The following is a 25,573-nucleotide window of genomic DNA, read 5'->3' on the forward strand; positions in this document are numbered from 1 at the left end:
GTAGATGAACATTAAGTCACGTGGGAACCTACATGAATTTTTCAATCCCCACGCTGATATTCTGGGTTTGCAATGCATGCAAAGGAACTTAACCCACCTGAAAGAGTCTGTTCCTGTCTCATTTGGTCAATTAGGCCCCAAAGGTTAAAAAATCTCCTGCTTATTCTGAGCCAGGAGGGCTTAAAGAATAACTTACATAGACTTGCTCTGTAAATTGGTATCTTACATTCTAGACCACAAGCCCTCAGTATTTCCACCTCTGTGAGGGTTCCTTAATGCCCAGAAATTACACAAAGAAGGGTGTAAGCAGGGAAGCATAATGCACTTGATGGCACTTCAGTGTTCAGTGAAAAACAATATACCTCAATCGCTGCATAACAGAGAGAACATGAAAAGTGTTTGTACTCATTAAGGGCTTCTTTGACTGCTGTTACAATTTTACTTTAAAGAAACGCCTGCATGTGTTCCATGTCAAGCATCAGTAGTGCTCATCAACAGGCTGTTCTAAGCCTTAGAAAGCTCCATCAGATATCCTATGGTGGGATCTACCGTGGCTCACTGCGGACTACTACATTAATTACTTTAATTTTGTGTCCTTGAAGTGATGCGTTCACTTGTCCACTGCACTGATTTCTAGTGGTAACTCAAAATGAGGAGTTGCACTTCAGTGTTCATTCTTCTTTGAATGTAGCAACTTAAGAGTTAGCACAGAGAAAGACAGAGGCGGTGCTTGATAGCAAGGAAGCTGCTGTATTTTTAACGCGTTGTCTGTCTCATAGCACTTTAACTGTACTTTTTTCTATGTTTGGTGCTTTCTCTGGATTTTCATTAGCTGTTCTCTATGCTTTCCTCTTCCTGTCTGTAGGAAAATTTGAAATCAACGGTCTTCCCGTAGCTGTATTCTCTCCCACCTTCTTCACTGTGGTCTGTGACCACAAAAGTGAATTACTGTATCAGTGTTTATTACAATTCATATTATAATATGCCTTTCCTGGTAATCTATCTCCTTACATACGCACTTATAGGAAAGTTCCCGTAAGATCTGAACATGCAAAACTGCTTTTAGTGTACCTGTGTCTGTAACTGCTGGTCCAGAAGGGAGCTCTTCCAACACTTGCTGGCAGAAAATATAAAAATCAGAATCCTAACGAGTGTGCAGTTCCAGTTCAGCTTATACTTCAGCCATTTAGAGCGCCTTCAGACTGAGGAGAAAGCAATTTTCTTGGTCATATGTTTAAAGTATCAGCAAGACAGTGAGATTTAGGCAGTCACTTTGAAGGCAAATAACCAAACGTAATTGTATGCTTTGTTCAAGTAAAATTCAGAGTCCTGGAGAAATTCTGTGGTCTCTGAAGAACATTCTTATCATCATCGTGATCCAAAGTTCAGACACTTGGACCACTCTGTACTCTACACTGGGAAACTTGACAGAGCAGAAAATGGCATATTCTCAACTAACAGGCCTCTTCAGCTGTCCAGGAAGGATTACGGAGAGGTAAGTGATGTCCATTGCCTGGCAGAACCAGTCTACTATGCGTCCTGCAAGATCTGTTTCTCTGCTTAGGCTGTTTGCACAGTTACAGGCTCCACGATTACTCTTCTTTTTCTCTTGGTCTGTATTTTGTATCTGTACCTGTTGATTTTGTTGGCATATATATTTGTGTAAACATATGCACATATTGCAAGAGCTTAAAATAGAAATTTTTAAGATTAAATAGTGCTTCATGTTCTGTAATTCTTCATGGTGCACGGGGTCGCAGAGATTGTCTAGCACTGGGTAGCAGCTGAGCCGTTGTTTCTTATGGGGATTTGCTGCTGTCATGCTGCCCAAGATTGGCATCTGCATAGGACCCTACCATATCAGATCCATGATGTTTCATGGGCTGAAATATGAAATTGATCTTAACTCTGGAATAATACTTAACTTTCACTGACCAGTATAGAATAAAATATAATGAGATTCAAAAGCAAGAAGAGAGAAGTTCAAGCGGGGAGGCTTTTAAAAGCCCAGGAAACAACGTTTCAGCTTTTCTCATGGTTACTTTTCATCAGCCAACACCTGGATCTCACTTTGCCCTCAAACTCTCTGATATTAACAGTGGCCTTTGCCATTTAGTTGTTCATTTATTCCACCTGCTGTCTAAGAAAAATGCATACAAACCTTTATCTTATATATCAGTCTGAAGGGAATTTCAGGAGGGTGTTGGTAAAATTCAAGGAATCCAGAACTATGTTAGGAAATAATTATACTGTCACTGAGAGGTGAGTAGTTTATCAGCTGCCAGAAGAATTAGTGTTTAGGATTTAAACATGACTGTTTGTACTTCTCTTCAGCAGTGGCAGCTTTGAGTAAAATAGGCTAAGAAGTACAAAAGTATTTCCTTAATGTGCAGACCTGCCTTAGAGCATTTTCAAAGCTATTTTTTTCTTCTCATGGTGACATACTGAGAGAAATCTTTGCGTATAGAATACCACTAAATGAAATTTTTTGAGACAGATCTGATCTACAAGGTTACATGGGCACTAATTAATCATACAAATAGCTTCAGTCACTCCGTGTATCTCTGGCTTCCCTCACATTTCAGGAGAGTGGGACAGCAGTAAAAGTAGGTCTACAAGCCATCCCTGGGATTAGGTTCCTTTCCCCCACCTCACCTCTGGAAAGAAACTACCTTGACTTTTCCTACCTCCACGAGGTCTGACAATCTCATGTCCAATTTTGTTAATTCTAATCAATTGGTAAATGTTGTTTTTCCTCTGAAATAATTTTATCCTTCCAATTAATGTGGTGTTTGGAATTCTTTACTTGTCTCTGGTCATGCTATTTGTAGTTGAATAAGGAGAGTAGAAAGACAAATAATGGTATTTATTATTGTCAAGTGGCTTGTTGGCTGCTTGTTAGATGAAGAGAGGGAAGAAAGGTGCTATGGAACAGAGACTTCAACTTTATTGTGGCAGAAATGCATTCACTTAAAGTCATGATGATTCATTGTTTGTAAAAGATCTATTTTTAGCTGGCCTGAATTATATGGAGATTAAAGAGAATCATTAGCATAAAATTCCCCTTGATGCTTCTGCAGTTGGTATAATACAGAAGACTTTGATAAGATTTCTTCAGCCTAGATAACTTTGGTGAATCCCTGAGTGTGTTCAAAAGGCTGATTGGTAACCATACCAAGGCTTTTGTGGGTCAGTGATCTATTCCTCTGAGGACAGTGCCACTTTTCATACAGAACGCAATCCAAAATAAAGCTTTCTTACAATTGAAGTGTCAGAAGAAACAGGGAGATGAAGAGGAGAAGGGTACATTTACAGCTGAGAGCACAGATATCTTTACGAAAAGCATCGGTGCTGGGTTTTGCTGTTTGTACTGATATAAGATGAACGCTTCTTTCACTTCATCGCCTCCATCCAGACCATTACTTCCTGTCAAATAGAATGTGTGCAGCTCATGGGACTGCTACGTGGTGTAGGCTGCAGTGGTGGGGACGATGAGTGGCTAACTTTGGTCACAGATGAGTAACTGTGTGAGCATTGCTCTTTGTGTATCAGCACGCCATAGCAACACGACTCTGAAGGCAACTGTTACAATCCCTCAGCTTTTTGCAACAAGTGACAAAGGTGGCAGAATATGTAATTGTTACAAAGTACTTTTAAACAGTGCAAGGCTCACATTGCTATGTGTTACGTTTGTGCAATAATGGCTGCTGTTTGATATCCTGGGACAAAACGTCTTCGGAAAGTAAGGCCAAAAAGTGTTGCTAATGTTGTGGGGAGCTTTTTGTTTGTTTGTTTGTTTGTTTTTAAAGAAAACTAACAACAAACATAAGAAATAATCTATAAAAATATAAGTAAATAGCCTCCATATTTAACTAGACCACTCCAAACCTACATCATGCATGTTGCCTAAATACAGTGAAATCTAATTTCTCAGTATCTGTCGTGAATTTGGCTAATCGGCTTACCTTTAAATTGTTAAGTTAAATCATGGTGACAACTACTCCACAAACGTCATCTCTGAAACACCTTTGTCCTATCATCCTGAAAAGACTCACTTCTCCTTCAGGCCGTTACATAAAATAAATTTGCTGATAGAGGACAAGAATAACAGGAAAAGGGAAATCAAACACACATCAAGAAGAATGTCAGGACATAAGCAATTGTAAGAGGAGATTTTATGTGAGTTATCATTACAAAGAGCTGAGATTCATTGGGAATTTATGTATGTGAAGAGAATTCTTAGAATAAATCCACTGCAGTGACTCTCACTGTTACTGGAGAGACTGTTAAACGTGTCTTTTCACATTATGCAAAACCAGCAAACAAAATTAAGGGTCACAGCTTTAAGAAGAGCTGTTTGTAGTATCTGTTAGAGCAAAATGACACAACATGTAGTCTTCTGGAAAAAGCAAATAGGTCATTAAATCTCGGATGAATAAAGCATGTTTCCAAACTGCTGTGGCTTTTTGTCTGCAGCAGTGCATGTTGGGCTGTGGCTGCAATTACACAAAGGCAATTGGACAGTAGGTTTTAGTGGGACTGAAATTTGCCCCATGATAACAGAGTGAAAGGCTGTTTTGTGGAGTGCTCCATTGAAAGAAAGAGACCCACCTGCTGCCAGATAGGTGGTAGCCCACTGGGGCAGGCACACATGAACTCATGGCACCTTATTTGGATTACAGGAAAAGGAAAAATCATATGATAAAAGGAGCTGATTCAGGGGAGCAACGTCTTGACTTTTTATTGGAGCTTTTATAAACAAGACTGTGATTAGGTTGTATGATGGGGTAATGGAGGTGCAGATGTTGAACTTGTAACATGTGAGCCTCACATGGGTGCCTGCCTGCTGTGTGTGTGGAAAAAATCTCATTGCTGCTGGGGCATGACTTCTCATGATCTGCATTTATCTTTTATGTACCTATGTAGTAAAAAGAGCTCACAGTGTTACCAAACTCAAGGAACTGGTGGAGTTGACATTCAGTCCCCAGCGGTTCAACTGTGAAATGCAACACTCTTGGTCTTGTTAGAGAACTTGGAACTGTTGAAACAAGCTGCTCTGCTATATTAGCTCAGAGAATAGCACAAGGCTGCCAACTGCAAAACTGAAATTATTTCAGATCTGTCATCATTTCTAGACTCAAGAGAAAATTTTAAAAGAATATTTGTCCTTTATGCTTGTTTATTGCCATGCTAATGAAAGGAGAGAGTATTACATGTAACCTTTCATAAGAGAGAGGAAAAGAAAAATAAAAGCTTTTATCTGAGTCTCCAATACTTAGTGTATATCTAGCATTGCACTAAATAGGGTTTTATGGTTTCTAGGCAGTGCCAAGTTGTAATTCCTGTCCAGCAGTAACAGGGAATATTTCCCAGTACTGAATCTTGATTGCCTGTGTTGCTTCCTGTTAGAACAGTTCTTGCCTCTTCTGTTTGACCCGGTCACGGTTTTTCCTGATCGTTTCTTGGACATGAGATTAGCTGGTTTGGGCCAGGATTCACTCCCAGCAGACAGCTGGGAGCAATCCATTTTTAGAAAAAGATAATTTCATTTTATAAGAGCAGAAAGACCCGTGGCTATGAGGATGGACAATAAGCTCTAGTAATAGTTTAGCCAGTTGTGGAAAACTCATAGAAGACATTTTTAAGTGGACTTCAGTGCTCTCAGCAGTTTCCAGGACTGGACAGTTTTCTTCCAATAGAAAGTACAACTCTTAAGTCTTGGCTAAAATTGATACCATTTAGAATGTATAGAGTTACAGAATTTTACAGACCATAGCACAGAAAAAATCCTAAGGTTAACGTACTGAAATATTGTTGTATTCAATAGGGAGAGATGATAAGGAATAGGAAGAGAGAAATGAGAAAAAATGATCCTTTTAGCTTTTGGAGAAGAAGTTGCTGAGGTTTCATGTGGCATTAACTTGAGCATTGTGGAAGCTACTGAAAAAATCACACCAAGATGCTTCTTTTGGGGAGAAGTTCTGAGATTAAGTAGCATTTTGTAAGGCTGTGTCTGCATGATGCATGAAAGCCGATATCAGTCGTTCTTGGTAGAGTGAAATGTGCATGGTTTCACTATTGACATGGACTGCCTGTTTCAGAAGATTGGTTTAATAAATATGAGATGGTGCATGTGATTAGCTTCCCAGAATCTCCCAGGACAACTAAAAGGAGATGTAAACACATAGCAGACGTTAGTGATGGCCCAAGAATGCATCAAACTGCTGCCGCTGAGCAAAAGTAAATTTTCAATGTACTGACATAAATAGGTTTTACTACAAAGTTATATTAGATATCTTGCAAGTAAGAGGGGACTCTGCTTCACAAGCTCTTCTTAGGACAGGCCCTTAGAATGTCATAAATAAAATGGTTAATATTTCAGTCATTGTATTTGAATCATTCATAAGATTTTAATCTGCTTTTGAAGAATTTGCAGGATTGCTGCTCTCGAGCAAACTTTCACATGATATACTAACTGCTTCTTTGTAGCATCGTGTGGAATCCCTTCCTAGTTTAAGTCAGTTAAAAATATTCTAAAATCCTTTGATTTCTTTTGTTAAGCACTTTCCATAGCTATGTTTTTAAAAAGCAAATATGTGGCTGATGTGTTTAAGTTCAGTTTGTAGAAGGTAATGTGAGTATGACATTGGCCTTGTGTGCGTAAGGGATGGGTGAGGCAGGAAGCTAGCTGAATGCTATGCTAAAAAGAAAACTGCTCATTCTTTGCGTAAAAAAAAAAAGGGGGGGGGATGGGGTGGAGGCTGAACTACTTTGACACTGGAGTTATCTGAATTTTTTTCTCTGAATGATGTAACAGTGAGCTCATGAGAGTCAGATCAAATCCAGATGAAGAGCAGAGGCAAGAGTCCAGCTGAGAGTTTTGCTATTCACTGATTCATAAGAAACATGTTGATAAAATGTTGATAAAATAAGAATCTTCTGTAGTCTAGGCAAGGTAAAACAAATTTAATTGAGCCAGTTATTAAAATAAATATTTCTACCTATTAAAGCCTGTTGCTGGTAACAGCAGAAGTTTAGTAATAGAAACATTTGTAAATTTATATTTCATTGTTGACTTACATAATTTAATGAGGAAGCTACTTAATTCTAGTATATCGCTGTCACTGTGATTCATTTTGCTTTGTCTTAATCGTTTATTAAGAAGTCGACAAACAGCAGCTGGGAACAAAGTCATGAAGTTCCAAAGAACCTACTGATGCCATTTGAAATCAAAGAGCAAGACGTTGCTGAGTTCAGAAGATGCTGAATCCTAAAGTGGTAAGAAGGACACAGGTTTTTTTTATCCCTGCTTTGCTTGGACGTCATTCTTTCATAGTGTTTCAGCTGTAAATTACTAAGTGATACTCTGCTGATGCTTTAGAACACATGAACATGTTTTATCATTTTACATCCCATTTGCATGAACCCGTGTTAAATAATCTTTTGAATCTGATTTTACAACCTGGAGAGAATAATTGTGGTAGATTCAAACTATTGGAGCTACAGTGGGTACATTCACTTGTCAGTTTATTCACATCTAATTTTTGCCCACAAAGTTTTAGACCGAAACTATAAGAGGGTCTTTTTATATTCCTCTGTACAGATATAGTTGTCCTTCTCTTTTTACAATGGAAGACTTGTTCAAATGAAAGCTAGCAGAAAAGAAATTTTGACTTCACAGATGCAAGATCCAATGGCATACTTGCATTAGGCACCGAGTTGCATATACTCATAGCTGGGGATGTGCAAAAAGCCATATAAGTAGGGCACCGCATACGCAGGAAGGAAAAGCTGTATGGGTCACTCAGCCTGGCACTTATATTTAAAATTAGAAGAAATTCATGTTACTGCTTGGTATTCTTGCTGGAAAAAAAAAAAAAAAAAAGCGGCAGTAAATCTTTTTTTATGCACAGTTATAAGATATTTGTTCATGTTCCCCAGCACAGCACAAGACCAGAACTGCAGTTTGAGTAGTGTCCTAGTACTTGGTATTCTGGTACTTCTGTTGCATGTAGCTCAAAGAAAATGAAGACTCTAAGTAGGAACGTACTGCATGTTAACCATAAGATTCAGAGAATGGAAACTCTGCATGTATCCTTATTCCTTCACCAGAGACACAGAGCAATCTTCTGCTGTATGGCCCTTCTAGAAGCTGTCATTACCACCTCACAGGTGAAGCTCAGTTCTTTTCTTCTTCCCTGGTGTTTCTAAGAGCATCTTCACTATGCTAATGGTAGCTTGGCATTGCAGAGGCATATACCCGTGTGTAACTTTTCCCCAGTCTCTAAACTGGAGTAGCCACAAAGGCCCATTAGGAAATCCCTTCCTCAGCCAGTAAGCCAGAAGGGCCTGGACAGCAAGAGTGACAGTGTGTTGATTCTGTATTTTCTCACCAAGGGAATAAGCAAGCAAGCTGCATGTGTACCACAGAAGGATGTGCAGCAATGGCAAGGTTAAGGCAGTGTCTGTAGTAGCTCTGAAAGTGGTGTGAAAGACTTGGCTGAACTGGCCTCATTTTATGGGACTGTGCTGGCTTTATCAACCTCACACAAGCTCCAAGCTTCACATTGAGTTTTTAATGACTGTAAGTTGTCTGAATTTTTGTTGACTGTATAATGCAGTGGCTTCTGCAGTATGGTGTGCACCACTGCCAAGTAGAGGTTTAGGGGTAAGAGTAACAGTAGTTGGTTTTCCACTTTGTGTTTTCCAACAACTTGAATTTGTTGGTTTATTTATTTAGTTTTTCAGTCTAAGAAATGATTGATCTAATGATAACAGACAAAAGTAAAGCTTACTGACACAAAGATATCCATAAAGACATGGATACAAGCCAAGCGTATAGCATAATGTTAGTGTATAACTTCTTTACTGCTGAAAAACAATAAGGTCATTTTATTAAAGCAGTTGTGAGAAGGAAATCTCTAGTTCTTATGTTAATGCAAAAATTCTATAATGATGGGAATTGGGGTCAGATTATAATTACTAAGATAGTTGGCACTGCAGATATGTCTAACACATTGCTAGATGCTGAATGGAAGTTTCTTTCATAGTGGCTAATTTTACAAGCTAATGCTGCATATGCATATCACAGAATTACACAATTAATTACATTTAGTGAAGGATAGTGTGAGGCTACCCAATCAGTTTTGTGATAATTTGCCTACAAGACGACTGGAGATTTCTTTGTGCATTTCCAGTTGTCAGCTTTTGGACATGGTTGATTTTGTTGTCATTCCTTTACAGAAAACCTGTGGTCTTTCTTGTGGATCTGAAATGGTTATTCCACATTTAATATAACAGTATTATGAAATATGTGCACACCTTTGCCTGTCTAAATTTTTGGGATATAAATACACTCTTTTGTAGATGATTTACATTTCTGATCATAGGATACAAGTCTACCCATTTTCTAAAACAGCAAATTAGTATTTATAAAGCAGGCAAGGACAAGTATTTATAAACTGCAGGCAAGGACTTTCTTGGGTGGCAAGATCAAAGTTGCATTGCAATGGTGTTTTATGTGTGTTAAGAAAGCCTGTGTAAGTAAGGGAAGCATATAGACCTCTGCTGTTAAAAGTTTTGCAGTGTGTGACGGCGTCAAGTTTTAAACCCTCTGAATTCTTTTTAATGATAAACAAATATTGTGATCACAGAATCACAGAACTGTAGGGATTGGAAGGGACCTCTAGAAATCACCTAGTCCAACCCCTAGTGATGATGGTGGTGACCAGTACCAGTACACGGCTTCCTGGTTACACAAAAGTAATAGCCTGTTGTAAATATCTCCAGACATCTGGAAGTTTGTTCCTTTCTTTCACAGCTTTTCTGTGTAGTCTGAGTGTATGCCTGCATTACCTTCAGGCAGATGGAGTCGAATGCATCACTTTTTTCTACGTCAGATGCTGTGAAACATTTGGGAATTTCAGCATAATTCTTTGCTCACTATTGACTCTAAAATAGGTGTATATATGTGTGCTATTTTGGTTAAAGCTACTGAAGTGCTTCAGGGGATGACACATTCTGGTGCAAAATACTGACCGTCTCCTTTTATGAATGAAGATTTCAAACCTTCATCAAAAGAATACTGTTCCTTTGTTATTTCCTGTACATTGGTAGTTAGTCCAGCTTTTCTTGCCCTAGAAGTTATTATTTCCTCAACCATTGCATTTACCTTTCTACCAGAGATTAGAGAATTCCTGTTTTCACATTCGCTGTAGCACATGATTCAGGTACTTGTATTCTTTCTTCAGTAAGTTCTTGATGTGCACACCACTAAAGGCAGTTAATGGTCTCTGTCCATTATCTGTGCATATTGCAAATCATGCTGAGCTTCTTTTCCAATTCCTGATTTTGCTATACAGCTTGAAGTCTATTAGGGATAGAAGTGGTGCCATTAAGTAACTAATACATTCATTTCAAACTGTGTAATTAACTAAGCTTTAATTCTGTTTGATTATTGAGCAGCACGGAGTATCTGAAAGACATTAAACTCTTTCTATGACAAGTTTCCTCAGAATGTATTCTGAGGACACATCTATTAAGATTTTCTGCCTACTCACATTCTGGCTTTGTGTATTTCTAGTTTTTTTCAAGCCCGAAACAAACCTACAACTTCTATATAATAAACTTCTGCACACTTAAATGCTGCCATTTTTTATGGACCCACAAGTTCATGCGTGCTTTTTTAGCACACTGTTAAGCCAAAAACGTAGTCTTTAGCAGGTTTGCATTCCACTTTGTTGCTTCCCTTCTCACAACAAATCTCATCTTAGTTGAGTTTAGTTCTAAGTACACCTGTTACTACTAGTCCTTTAAAATGGTTGCAGCCAAGAGCACAGATGAAGATGAAATCCCATGTATCCCATGTATCATCTCATATCATTCATATCAGTAGTAAAAGGATAGCGTGTTTCTGGAGTCCAAGATATCAGATGAATAATTTGAGAAGATGATGATGAAGTAATAATGGATCACTGAACAAGGATAGCTTTTTGTTCCTTTCCTTTTCATTTTTTTTAAAGGAAATGCTAGGATTTTTGCTCTGATTTGACTTGGATTCTTTTCCTCTCTTTCTTTGGGGAGGATGTAACAAAGGAAATAGTTTGTAGGCAAAAAGAAAGCAAGAAAAGTAAAATAAGTATTTCCTCCCATGAGGTAGAGCAGTGCAGTCAATGAAGCAGTAGCATCCTATGCTTTTGCCACCTGCCTGACCATCATTAGGTGACAGTAGTAGCTTCAGAGTAGGACTTAGTGGTGAGGGAGGACTTGAAAAAGGTTAAGGGATGTTAGTTTGTTTTCTGCAGGGAGGGTGCTCCTGGTGGTAATTAAGGAAGATACCTAAGGGAAAGCAGATCAGGAGCTAGCAGAACCTGATATCACTGACAAAATTAGAGGTGAGTTGCCTTGTGACGACTGGAGAAGAGCTGGTTCCCAAAGCAAAGGATTGATGACAAAGTTGTTGATTCCTGTGACTTTGCAACAAATCATACAGGCTGTATTGTGAAACACTTCTTGTTCTTCCCTGGTATGGCTGAAAGTACAGACAGGACTGCCTTTGTCTTTTTCACATCTGAGAATTGTTCTTGGAAGATATCTTGCAAATATGGGTGTATTTTTTTTGATGTTCAGAGATTAACTGCTGCTTATGACAGCTAATAGCCACTTACACACATGTGGACATGGAGAGACTGAGAAGAGATTTGGTGCCTCTTGATACCACTTTGCTTCCTCCTGCTCAGGTGACTTGGCTCTGATTGTTCAGCACAGTTGCTCAGTTCCTTCTCTCCTCTACGCTCCTCCCTAAGAAGTTCAGAAGTTTAAAAATTTTATCAGCTTCATCTTTCTTTGCCCTGTCACCTGGATTTCATCAGAAGCTGAAACAGCCCACCTCTGTGCATATTTTCCTCTTCCTTCACCAGTATTAACACATGTATTATGTTAGATTATTAGTGTATTAATTTGTAGAAGTACAGTACTAGCAGTAAAGACTAACATATATTCTCCAAAATTGATGTTTTCATTCTAGAAAAGTAGTCTTTGGAAACAAGCAAATGAGACAAGATGAAACAAACATGTAACATGCTGTAAGAGCTAGTATAGGCATGTTTTTCATTTGTCATCCCAGGTTCTCTTTTTTTGTGCTGTACTAAATGACCATAGGCTATCCCTGGCCTTAAATTCTTAATTAAGGACTCGTCTCTGCCTAGAGGTGAGATTTTGGAGTGTTACAGTTGGTATGGCTGTAAGAAATATGTGAGATAAATACTCTATTTAAAAAGATTTTGTTATCTCATGCTTAGCCTTTTTGCTTTTTCCCCATGTGCCAAATGAAGAATTACAGATGAATTTTGTCCACAGCTAAACTCTGAAACATGCTCAGTGTAGAAAGCGCATTGCAATTTCTTACAGTAAGCATTTTGAGCATCCAAGTGAGCACGTGCAGGAAGTAAATGAGTAAAGTAGGAAACAGATCAGTCTCTCAAAGTAAATGTCAGCTTCAAAGGATATTGACTTCTTAAAAATAGATGCAAATTGTTACCCTAGCTTTACAGTATATGCTTATCATTTTCCATTATGATCTTATTCCTGGAAATCTGAGTCAGTTTTGCTTTCTGTTTGTATGTTGATTATCTGAAAAAGCACTTATTGAAGAGCTTGGAGTCCAGGCTAATGCTAAATTTTTGTTTGAAAGAAAAAACATTGTAGTGAAAAAGCTTGGCACCAGCTGTGGTTAAAGCTGTCTTCTGCTGGAGCATGTAAGGATTCATATCCTCATCGGTACCTCCTCACTTCTTTAAACTTGCAGATGTTTGAATGAGAGAGGAGATAGATACAAGCTTAAGTCAGTCTTAGTGTTGGAAGGAACAGTCAAGAAAATTGCTCTACATTCACATCTGGTTCGCTAATGCTGAAATTACAAAAGTTATTGAAAATATATTTTGCAGATCCACAATTGAATGTGTCTGTTTGGGATTAAATATCCATTTTCTCTGCCCCCCGACAGCTCTTAAATGTCTAATATACTCTAAACAGGAAATGCTGAGATAAATAATTTTTAAAAAAAAGTAAGTGATTTTTATCTATGTTAACATTAGTTGGTTGGTATTTTTTTATTTTACGTACAGCTGGATGCAATCACGGCATCAGTTCCAGAGATTAAACATCCTGACAATACGTATAAGAAAAATAGTCAGATTAATTTCTTTATCAAACTGAGTCGATTCAGAGTAAGGAATGGAAACCATCTGATGTATTTTACAGATCAAAGCTAATTCTCCATTGACACACATGCACTTGAGTAGGCGCGCCTTTGTGACAGCTAAATTATAGGAGTGCTTTACACACACATTATCTTGTCACAACACAAGAACATCCCACTGTGCTAAAATACCTCTTCCAGAAGAAACAAGTAATTTACCCATAGTGCTGAGGAAGGTACTGAGCAACTTCTTTCTTTTTACATTTTGTTTATTTCCACTGTCTACAGGCGTCAGACAAAAAAAACCTATTTGCTTTATTTTGCCTGTTATATTTGTTGCTTTATCCTCTCTTTGCCTCCTTTCTGTTTAATGAAATGTATTGGTAGCTGTGCCAGTGGCTGAAAGTGAAACACTGATTTCAGCTTGGGTTCAGTTGCATATTTAAAGGGACTGATGATAGGGATTTTTGCCACTTTGGTGTTAGGGAGGGTGAATATGACAGTATTTGTCATAGCATATTTAATATACAGGACCTGGATTTGCAACAAGGCGACATCTGTATAACTGGAGCTGATAGTGCCAGGGCGTTTTGTTTTGTTTTCAGCCCATTATACAGAGGCAATTGCAGATTTAGAATTTCTTTCATGGACCGAGCAGTTTCCCTGCCCTGTGGTCCTTATCCCAGCCTTTAGGCCCTGGAAACCAGCCCTCCCTGAAAATGCACACTCCTGTGAGTAAATACACTAAAATTAAAAAAAATTAATGATTTTAAGTAAGCCAGGGCAGCTGCTGGGCACCATATTAGGGGCCTCACCACTGGGCACCGCCTTAAGGGCCTCACCACCAGGTGCCATCTTAGGAGCCTCACCACCAGGTCACACCTTAGGGGCCTCACCACCGGGCGCCAACTTAGGGGTCTTGCTGCCAGCCCTGCACTCAGTGCAGCTGCATGCAATGATTTCTCTTTTCATACAGCAAATATGAGAAAAGCATCTTTTATCTCTCCAAGCTGATGTTTTACAGCATTTCACAGCAATTCTGCATTAGAGGGCTGGACACGTCTATGTCACCTTTTCTACACTGCTAGCCTTTCCTGCTCCTGTTCACCTGCAGTTAAGCTCGCACATTCTGAATTCCTTACATGAAGGTTGGTTGCCATGGAAAGAATTGTGTTTCCATAAATGAATATATTCTATGTAAGAAAAATTTAAGCGTAAGTCTGATACTATTTTAATAGTATAGAGAAAAACATGTGAAGGAAAGGAAGTGAATAGTGCAAAAAATGCACATATATTTCCTCTCCACGTTTAATCACAATGATTATATTGTACTATTTCATCATATTTTATGCATACTCCAAAATATTCATTACCCCATCTGAAATAGGCAATTATAATGCTGCACTTTTACTAAGTAATTTGAATTGCCAATTCATTAAATAGAGCTAGGTTGTTTTCAACATGTGAAGCTTTTTTTTTTTTTTTTTTTTTTAAAATCTATCAGTATCTCATGATACAAAAATAGTTTGGCATACTTTTTCCTAACAGGGTTTCCTTAAGTTTCTGTATAAATTAATTATTGCTATTCCATTGAGGTATTTTCTCTCTGATTAAGCTGGACGTGCCTATACTACTGTTCAAAACTGTTATGTAATAGGCTTGTACATGACTGTGGTAAGAAAATGAGACAATGATTTTGAATTTGTTAAGGACTGATGCTTTTGACATTTCCACATAAGGAACATGATCCTTATCTGTCAAGTTTTTTGATTGATTGAGGAAAAAGTTGTGTGCTTTACAGTATTTAGTTAATTTTACAGCTGATTCACGTGAATTCCGATGAATTTTAGTTAATCCTCAGAACTTATGTAAAAAATTCCTTTTATATTCTCCCATAATTAAACTGCCACTCGTTCACCAGTGTACATTTCATGATGCTGTGCTCTAAATCTCAATTTTTGCCCTTCATAAGTATAATTTACCACATGACATGTGCTTAGTTGATATGTGACTGGAATCCTCCTGTGGAACGGCAATTTTGCTGCCCCTTCTGTTTTATCCCCTTGCTGTTCTCAATCCCTTATTTTCTTTTAGCCTTGTTGACTACAGCAACAGCATCACAATGCTTTTTCACAGGACACTGGTGGACAAGATGGAGATCTATGAGGCTGTACTTTGGTTCAGCTTTTCTGTCTGGGAATCAAGAGTGTTAGGAGAGGTGAACACTGAGATTGAGAGAGAAATAATGTGTTTTTGATAGAGTACTGTAAATGGCTTTGTTCCAGTACTCATGTAAAACCTTAAATGAATACAAAATAAACCCATGCTGCATTTATCTTGGCCATGATTTGAATATTGGATGAAGATTAAAGAATGTTCACACATTGCTGAGCTGTTAAGTTCAGTGTTGCTATTTAAGTAACTTTTCAGTTTACTCCCACGTAAGCTTGTAGTCAAAGGTCTCTGCAAAGCATTTGATGGTAGAATTGGGAATTCATGAATGTTCTTATCTGTTTGTATCTTTATAAGAAGAATACCAGGAAACAAACAAATATTGTGATGGTGATCATTAATTTTAAGGGTTTTGTTTGAGTTTGACTCTTATGGGTGGAAAGCTAACCTAATGTGCTCAGCACTGTTCCTATACTTCAGCTATTGTTAAATATATATTCCATTGTGGTTTATTTTGGCTGTGAGCTTTGAGAAGTGAGAACCATGCGTCAGTAATTAAAGGCACTATCACAGCTGAAGTTTCAGTTAGTTATCTTTTTTCTACCACGGCATCCCATGAGTCAAGGAAAGCAGTGACGTCTGTAAGAAGGAGATTATTTTTAGAAGTGTCTCCAATAAAATGTACAGAAGTTGCAATACATCTTGACTTCTTGTACTATCACAGAGTCTCTATTTGTCACTGCAGTATTTTAACTATTAGATGCGATTATCCTGGGACAGTAGTGTACCTTGCTATAATTTTGTATTAGGGTCTTGGTTTTAGTGAATTTGTATAAGGATATTGTTCACAAGACCAAAATCAGTGTTGCCTTCTTAATAGAGTAGTGTTTGCTACCCAAAAATCCCCTCTAATTTTGTATCCAAGTTTGCCACTGACACATTGAGTGACCTGTAAAGGAGGTGATATTCCCTTTCCTCATCTTGATTTTCCATCTGTGAAATGAGGATAATAATTCTGATCTACTGAAGAAAAGATGATTGAAGCCAAATACGCATTCATGATTGAAATTTGAACCTCACTCTGCTGTGTAATGCCATATGTATAGTGAATGTTGTTGACATATATTCTTTAAGATGGTCTGGTCAGTATTAATACAGGGAGAAGAAGGCTTTGAAGAGAAGACAGTTCCTTCTTTGAAATGAACAGGCATACACTGCATGCTGAGAAAGGGACATATTGTTCTATTTTACATGTGGGTTACCCAAGCTCTGCATCTAGGGTTACACAAGGGAATAATACAGAACTGAGGACCTAACTAAACATTCAATGGATTATCAAGAAAAGCATCTCATCTATCTGGCTTCTGTTTGTACTCATTTGGGTGCATCATGCGTATCTAGTGATAAGAACTATTTAAATTAATAGGAAAAAAGAATTGAAAGTCTTGACAAAGACCACACTGGGCAATGCACATCATAGTTCTTCAGGGAAGGTATGGTTTACTTAACCAAGCAATGACTATCTCTAGATATAAATCTTACTTTGGCATATTATGCAAAGATGTGATGGTGACTGATAGATTACAGGCTGGAGACAATGCTTGCTCTGCTGGATTTGTGAATTGTTTGTGAAGCAGCAGAAATTAGGCGTGTGATTCTGATCCAGGCCTGCACAGAGCAGGTACCATCAGGGAGCACAACAGGCCTGATGAAATGCACTGCTTTGAAAAAAAATAACTTTCCCTACTTGTCAACAACTTTATATCCTAAGTATTTCTAAGAGCCAAGAACAGCCAAAAGAATTAGATTATTTTGAGGGGAACAAGGTATTGTTGGACACACAGTGCACTCTTTAAACATCACAAAAGGAAAGTATCTAGTTTCAATCCAAGCCTCCAGTTCAACACCTAATTCCTGGTGGCTCCAAACTGCAGTTAGTGATTCTCATGAACTGAAAGAGTTTGACACTTCCTAGAAAGCTCACGGTGTATCACAGTCTTAGAAAATAAATAACATAATGGCTTGTGTTGAAGATTTAGTGTTTTAGTGAACGTTGTGTTTGAGCTGAGATTATTCTTTAAGGCTTATTTTGAATATTGGAAACATGCACATGCCTTGTTTTTGCACAGACAGAGAGACAAAACTGTTCAGGTGCTATTGAGACATTTTTGGGTTTTAGATTCTGCATAAATCAATTAAGAGAAATTATTGTTGCTTCAACAATAGATGCAGTAATTGAATACACTCAATGCAATCACTAGTGCCTAATTTGACTTCTAGTAAGCCACCTTCCATTTATCTTTGCCAAGTAGCTATTATATTGAGCTTTCATAGAATAAAATTGCATATTGATTTTATTTTTTTTAATGTGGTAAATGTTTACACTAGAGTGTAATGCTAGAATTTCCAGATACTTAGGTACAAAATAAGTACCTAAGCATCTGTTGATCTGCTTCAGTTGCCACTGCAAATTTCAGTCCATCTAAATTAATTTCTGCAATTCTTCTATGGAAATTAACAGTAAATAAGTTGATTTTTATCATGTATTCGGTATTCTCCTTAATAAACTGTCTTGAATTTCTAGCATGTGCCCAGAGAAAACATATAATTATCCTTCCAAAGGCTTTAAAAAGCCTTACTGCCAAGTCTATCAACACTGCCTTTGAAAGCGATAAACAGTCCCTTAATGGCACGTGCCACCCCCAATGTGAGACATGCTTCATGTTTATTTTGGTTGCATTTGCTGTTAGCTTGAGAAAATTCTGTTAATACCTTGAGCTATTTGTAGCCTTTTTGCTGACTTGTTACAGTGTGTTAAGCACCTTTAGCAGTCTATACAGTGCATTCCATAACAAAATTTTGTGGCACCTGGGGCTTTGTGTTATATCGTGACACCATGAGCAATCAATACCAATAAGCATACACACATAATACTTTGTTACTGGGAAGCAAGAAGAAAGAAAGAGCAATAGTAGAACTACACAGCTTGATTAACTTTGGATCTTGAAATGTCAGAACTAAGACAGCAGAGAAATAAAAGTAGTAGTATATAAGTATATAAGGTAGTGAACCAGAATGAGATAAATGCTTTTCCCTTTGCTGATGGAAATAAACCGACTTACCTGGAGACACACAAAAACTTTATAACGTAGCTGGGAAATGACCAAAGATCTCCTGAGTCTTCATTCACTAACTTCACTTTGAAGCAATACCTATTCTCCAGCCCATTCTTTCTAGAGTTTATTAGCAAGTGCAAAAAAAACCCATAACAACAACAATGTTGACATTTTTAATCTCTTTGTTTGTTTGTTTGCTTGCTTGTTTTGCATCTTTTAGGAATGTATATCACTTCTAAGTTTGCATACTGACTGTATATGAGGAAGACTTTCCTTTTGGCTTGAAAATATTATGTTCATGCTTTTCTCATTACTGGCTTAAGCCATGAAGTGCTGTTGTTTGTCAGTGTAAGCTGAGCATATGACAATTTAGATGACATGGTAAATATTTAAGAGAGAAATTTCAGAATCACTTTTTGCATGTGGTGAGTGAATGCAACTAAACAAAATTCACACCACAAAACCTTATCAAAAGCATCTTTAAGTTGGCATTTAGTCCTTCATCCAAGAAAGACCTCTGCACATGCGGCAGCAATACTGCCCCTAATTTCACCTTGCAGGCTATGTCAGTAGGGAGGATTCTACAGCATGAGTGAACACAGAGACGCATCCTGTCCCATGCTAAGACCTGATGTCTCCAGACCTCTCCATCTTGGTTGAGGAGCTAGTGTCACTTTTCATACGAGCCTGGAAAACCTAGCTTTTTGTATGTTGTTTGTTCACACGCCAGGAGTCACTTTAATCATACTTTGTATTTTTATTTATTGATTATGGTACTGCTAATCAGCCCTCTGTTGTTTCAGGTATGGACTATGTTGTGTTTATTATGCTATTCATATTACAAATGCCAACGTCCAGTGAAACAGTTAATTGAGTCTTTGGAAGTACATTCCAGTAGTCCAATTCACCAAGATTAATGCTTCTCAAATACTCCCCAGGGACTTATTCGCTTTCTGCCTGACATGGCAATCTACCTCTCTCTCCTAGTATTCTGGCATTTAAAAGCCATCACAAATGTTGGCAACATCCTTCTTTTCTGTGCCTTCCTAAATCCCTAACTCACCAGCTTGCAAGTGAGTGTACAGGTAACTATGTACAAGAATTTCTGTGAAATGTAGATGGAAATACTGCAATATAGAGAGGACAGGAGTGAGTTTGGAAAATACTAGGAGGTCTCAATCAGTTTTTTCTTTGCCCTTTCATACCAAATATTTGAGCCTGTGTAGGAGCCATGTAAGACCTTAGAGTTCACTGAAGGAGATGAGAATAAGCAACTCTTACTTTTTACGAGGTAAACTCTCTCTTCCAACCAAACAGAGCAAAAAGCTTCAAGCTTCTCCCAAGTGGAAGCTAAAAAGGCAGAAACAGAAACAACTCATTTAGTTCATTTTCACATGGCTTTTACTTCAGCCCTGGACTAGAACCGAGGAGGAAAAAATGACATTCGGGTATTCGCGTTGCAATCTACTTGAGGGTCATAGAAAATGTTGATCGGATTCATATTTCTTTGATAGTTAATTGGACTTATCGTGTCACTGTGTCAATGAAATATAAGTTGGAAAGTATCTTTATTTGCTTAACTAGTAAAATAACTGTGGTTGTTCTGTTCCTTCTGATGTAGAACAGACTCTTCCTATGTGACTTCTTGGTGTTCTGCCTCGAGTCTGCACACACTACTTTGATTCTATCCTCTGCCGAAGTGTGAGTCCCAACAGGGCAGACTGATATTCTCTTTCAGAGATTTTGCTTATTATTTTTTCTTGCACGGAGAGGAATAAAAATAATCTTTGTCAAAGAGTACAAGTGGCTAACCTCTTGGAAAATGGGCAAGGTATGGAAATTATTCCTACCTTGGAATATTTGAATTGTTATGTTTATGTTAAGCATAAAAAGCTCAATCTGTAGATCACAACAGTGTTTCTAAATTTTTTTTCTTTAATGACACACAGGAAAACAGGAATGTCTTCTAGTGATATCTTCACTATGTTTATGTATGACACTCTCCTATATTAAACACTGGTCTGGAGTAGCATTAACATAATAGGAACAAGCATATACAGCTGTCTTTTAAATTAAAGACCAGTGTGCGCATTCCTTTTATTGTTGTCCAAAAAGTCCATTTGAGAACATTTAAAATATTACAGCTAGAACAACAATTATATAAGTGATCAGTAACAGTCCTTATTTACATGCAGTCACATTCATGTTTGAATTATTTTCCAATGAAAATCTTTTTTTTTTTTTTTTTTTTAACTTTCTATGGTTCTTTATTTTTAATGCAATAGCAAAACTCACAGGTCTCAAGAAGTATTTTTAATTTATTGCTTTGTCATTTGTTGTCACATTTGTTAAGAATACATTTCAAGATCAAGGTGTATAATTTTCTATCTTTTTCTTTTTAATGAAAGCTTAGAAATTACCAATAAAACAAAACCTTCAGATTTTCAGTCATTAAAACTGTCTCAAGATTTATAGATTTACGTAGACTGCTCTGAAAGTAATGCCTTCTATGTATTTTTGGGGAAACTACAGTAAATACAGGGAGCACAGTAGCATTATTTGGTAGTGCAAATGCTCAGTTACAAATAATATTTTTCATCATAGCCACCACCATTAGTTGTGCATTTTTGCCAGACATGAACAGGAGTTTGCATGCTGCGTGGCTGTCCAGAGCATGGCTTGTCTTTCATGTCATTGTTGCCACTGCATAAACACACCACCCACTGCTTCACTGTGCTCACGTTTGCTGTTTGGTCTCCATACATGTTCAGGAAGCACTGATGAATGTCAGCGGGTTTCACTTTTTCCTCATGGAGGAACTCAATGGCACATCTTTGCTTCATCTGCACTTCCATGTCAAACGCCATTTGTCATAATGCCCCTCTGCTGCCATGTGTCACTCAGCAACAAAATGTAATGAACTGTTGGTTGGGAAGGTCCAACCTCTACTACCAACAACTGCCTCTGATATTGTGAGCCAACATAATAAAACAGGATGCATTACTCCCTGATATGTATTTTTTATTTTATGTTTAGTTGTTTAATGCAGTCATATGTTTCGTATTTCAATCACTTCACTAAAGATAGACATTCTCACAATAAACCTCAATAAATCAAGTGTGATGCTTTTATTTAAGTACTTGTATTGATAATGGTGGCTAGACTACAAATGTCTTTAGTGATTGTAAATGCATTCTGTTTGTGAAATTGAAAGAGAAGTTTATTGGTCAAAAAGTTGTCATTTCCTCCATCATAATAGCAATTTTTGTTTAAGATGTCCCAGGTGTACTTTGTACTATCATTAATATTATTTTTTTGCTTTGTGTCTGTCCTTGCAGGTAAAAGAAAAGACCCAAACAGAAGAGTCCAGCTTTCTCAGTTTTGCCAAAGATATCTCAGATCACAGCACTGACACTGCATGTGACATTGAGCATCAAAGGTAAGGGCTTCGTGCGCTTTTTTTTTTTCCACTTGCACCATATTTTAAATGCAATTGACAGTTCTCTGGCAATTTTGGCTTTTGTAAACATCCGACTGTGTTGTACCATGCACAACAATCAAGTCAGTACACTGCAGTGCCGTTCTATGCTTGCTGTATTACTGTTGGTCAAACTTTGAGCCCTCTGTTAGACTTTGAAAACATTTCAGAGTAAACTTGGTCACTGTTGAAATTTCATTTGTTAAGGTCGTCGGGTAAAACATATCCAAAAGACTGTTCTAACTGTTCATACATAGTTCTTCTGGCTATTGAAAGGGTTTTCAATCATGTATTTGAATTGTGTTTCTGTATTACACCTGTGGCATAAATACTTAGTCTTGAGTCAGCAGTTACCTAAATTCAACAAGTCTTTTTCCTTTCACAAGGCAGAAAACTTACATTTAAAGCTAGGTGTCCTGAGTGTTAGGGAGTAGTGGGACTGTCTGTGTAGTTAGGTTTGAATTGGGAACTCTGAGACATCATGAGTAGCTATGGCAGCAGCTGCTTTAAGCAGCTGCATTCCAGGGTAACTGGGAATATCATGGCAGCCTTAGAGTTTGGATTAAACTGATTCTTCACTTTAGTGTAACTGTAGGAGAAAGTCTGATGAGCTAACACAAATGCATTCATTCAATAATCAGGATTTTTTTGCAAGATTGTGCCTGGTAATGAATATCTCACACACAAAGTTTAAAATTCAGGTTCCAAACTAGACTAGTGCAGTATTGTGCCTTTCCAAAGAAAAAGCTTCCTCTTTTGCCAGCTCATGTGGTGGTTTGTTGGGGTCATTAAATGCTCATTAATAATGAAAACATGCTTTGCAGTTGTTCTCCTTGTTTTAACAGGAATCCAAACCTCTGGACAATGAAAATTAGAGGTAGTGCTTTCTCTTTAAAGTTGCTACAATGGAAATATTTGTTTCAGGCATGATGAAGTGATTTAACTGACTGTAATATGTAGTAGGTTTCCAGTGATCTGTTATTAATCAAATATTCCTTAACAATCAAGAGTACTTGTTTGGGTGCTTTCCTATGATAAAGTAGCTTTCTCGTCAGAAATTATATTACAAATTGGCTCTAATCAACCATTCTCGATGTCTTATGTTCTTGCTGCATGCAACTGAACACAGATGTGAACAGTAGGAAGGTGGCCAGTTTTTCTATAAATTTGGCAGGCAGCTTATGGAAAGCCTTACAGTAGCTGGCAATTTTGGGTACTGTGAAAAGGTCAGCCATGCTTTTATTACATAAATGTGTACAGCTCTGTCCTTAACAAGATCTTTCTTCTTTCTTTTTCTCTTCTCAACTGCTGTTTTAATTTGGACTAATGGAGACTTTTATTTGATTTTTTTTTTTTTTAAATTAATGCATGCATCACTTCTAATAAGTTACAAATATTTCACATTGTAATAAAACAAATGCAAATCTAATTTTCTGCAGTTTACTGAGAAGACACGAACAGAGATGTAAAATACTGCAAAACTCTGAGAAATATGCTGTGAGGTTTAACAGCATTTATATCACAATAAAACCATGTAACGTATATGCAGCAAAATGTTCAGTGCAAATCAGGTGCACACAGAAACCATCTACATGGATTTACGTATCTGCACATCTTCAAATGTTGTGGGTTTTTTTTTAATTCACTAATGGTAATAGTACAAATTTGGAGGTGTTACACTTCCACAGAATCACCAAGGTTGGAAAAGACCTACAAGGTCATCCAGTCCAACCATCCACCCATCACCAATAGTTCTTACTAGACCATGTCCCTCAAAACAACTTTACATCAGGGAAGATTTGGGGATGAAAAGGATTATGGGTGAGCTCACCAAAAGCTACATGTAGCTTTCTACACGTAGGAATGGACTCTTAGAATCAATAAACAGCACTTAGTTTAGACCACTAATGATCTACATATGTTTCAGGAAAGTTTGTTATGTTTTAGCAATATGATGGAACAACTTGCGGCTAAGCCTGTGTGCACTGTAGACCACAGTCTTGTTATTTTTCTCTGGTTTTCAAAGTAAAGCATAAACCAATATATAAATGTCCAAATAAAATTAAAATAGATCTGCACAGAAAATAATACCTCCCATATTTTCTTTTTTTCTTCATAAACGATCCCTGTTAAAAACTCCAATTAATAATGAAAGGCTCTCAAAAAAGGTATAGTTTCAGGTGAATATCTTAAATGTAATGATCCACAAGATGCATGTTCTGGACATATGCAATTGGTTAGACTGAATGAGGAACTATTGCTAATGAAACAAAAGAAAAGCTTGAGATACCAGATACAATCTTGAAGGTTTTTATCTCAAGCCCTCCATTAACTACACTCTTTGACTATAAAAAGCCATTGCCAACAAAAAAAGACTACCATAAAAACAACAACAACAAAAACCAAACAACAAAAAACCCAACACTCAAACCTTCCCTACTTAATTCTGTACTTAAATCACTTTCTTGCTACTGATGGTTCTGATGTCCAGGCTTAATCATCCTCAACTCCAGTGTGTGGATGAAAAAATCCAAACAAACGACAATTAAAAGAGATAAGCAGTGAAAAGCAGGAGGGATTGTTTGTCGAGATAAGTAATTAAAAAATTAAAAAGAAAAAGAGAAGACTAAGTGCCAGACAAAAATCACATCTCCGAAGTTTTGACGTGTGGATTTTGGACAATGTGAGAACTTATGAATGTCATATAGTTCCGGACATTTAGAACTATACAATCCTATATATTAGTAAAAGGTCTTCAGGAAACAGTTCAGCCATGGCAGAACACACATTTTGAAGTTAAACACAATGCATTGTGTGTTCCCAGGATATTTGTTTCATAGTTCCCTGTAGCGTCTCTTGTTTGGGCTGCACGTGTGTAGGTTTTCATTGACACAGCAACTACTGATTTCTGACTGCAGACCATGATCGGTTTTTTTCTTTGCTCTGCTGTTTTGATTATATTTTTTTATTTTAAGGGTAAGAGGCTCAAGATTATTCTAAGCCTTCAAAGAACTCTGTTACTACTACTGCTTGGTCTGATTTTTTTTTCAAGGAACATTAGCCTTTGTGTATTGTTATGTATAGAGCCAAAATAAATTTCACAGCAATTCTTTATAACGATGGAGGTCTGCTATCTCATGAATGGTACCACTAAAACTATGGAGCTACTCCAGCTCCTATAAATATAAACCTTTCTCTATCAAAAACTATAGTTGATTATTAGTGTTTTGTTTTGTTGAACATAGTCTAGAACGATCCTTGTTTTGTTGAAAAAATGCTTAATTAAGACCAATTTGAATTTAAACTCGCATCTGTATCTTGCTTGTTAAAATATATCTGATGACCTTTCTTACTTCTATGCTAAATGAATTTAAGGCAAATTATCTTGTGAGCCTTCACACGTTACTGTTGTGCATAAGAGAACAATATGAGCGCCCTCTTGTGGTTTGAAGTCGCTTCTCAGTCACAAAACTTAAAAGGTGTTAAGTGGCTACAATGTTGCAAAAGATTTTCCTGTAATTGTTGGACTCCGTTAATGAATGAGTTTCGGATGTCCCTCAGTATTAAGCAGAGATGAGATTTAGAAGTGTGCAGAAAAAGGGAGACGAC

At 37.4% G+C, this 25,573-nt stretch overlaps 1 long non-coding RNA gene across 1 annotated transcript; it reads left to right on the top strand.

Annotated features, from left to right (window-relative positions):
- The first annotated feature begins 1,317 nt into the window (after positions 1-1,317).
- On the top strand, positions 1,318-24,160 carry LOC146760678 (uncharacterized). The gene is made up of 3 exons (XR_014946879.1): positions 1,318-1,495; positions 7,163-7,278; positions 21,825-24,160. It is a non-coding gene; the product is annotated as an uncharacterized LOC146760678 (long non-coding RNA).
- The last annotated feature ends 1,413 nt before the right edge of the window (positions 24,161-25,573 follow it).

This window comes from Coturnix japonica, chromosome 5, assembly GCF_054131305.1.
Source record: "Coturnix japonica strain WE chromosome 5, WE-NBRP24, whole genome shotgun sequence".
Classification (NCBI taxonomy): Eukaryota; Metazoa; Chordata; class Aves; order Galliformes; family Phasianidae; genus Coturnix; species Coturnix japonica.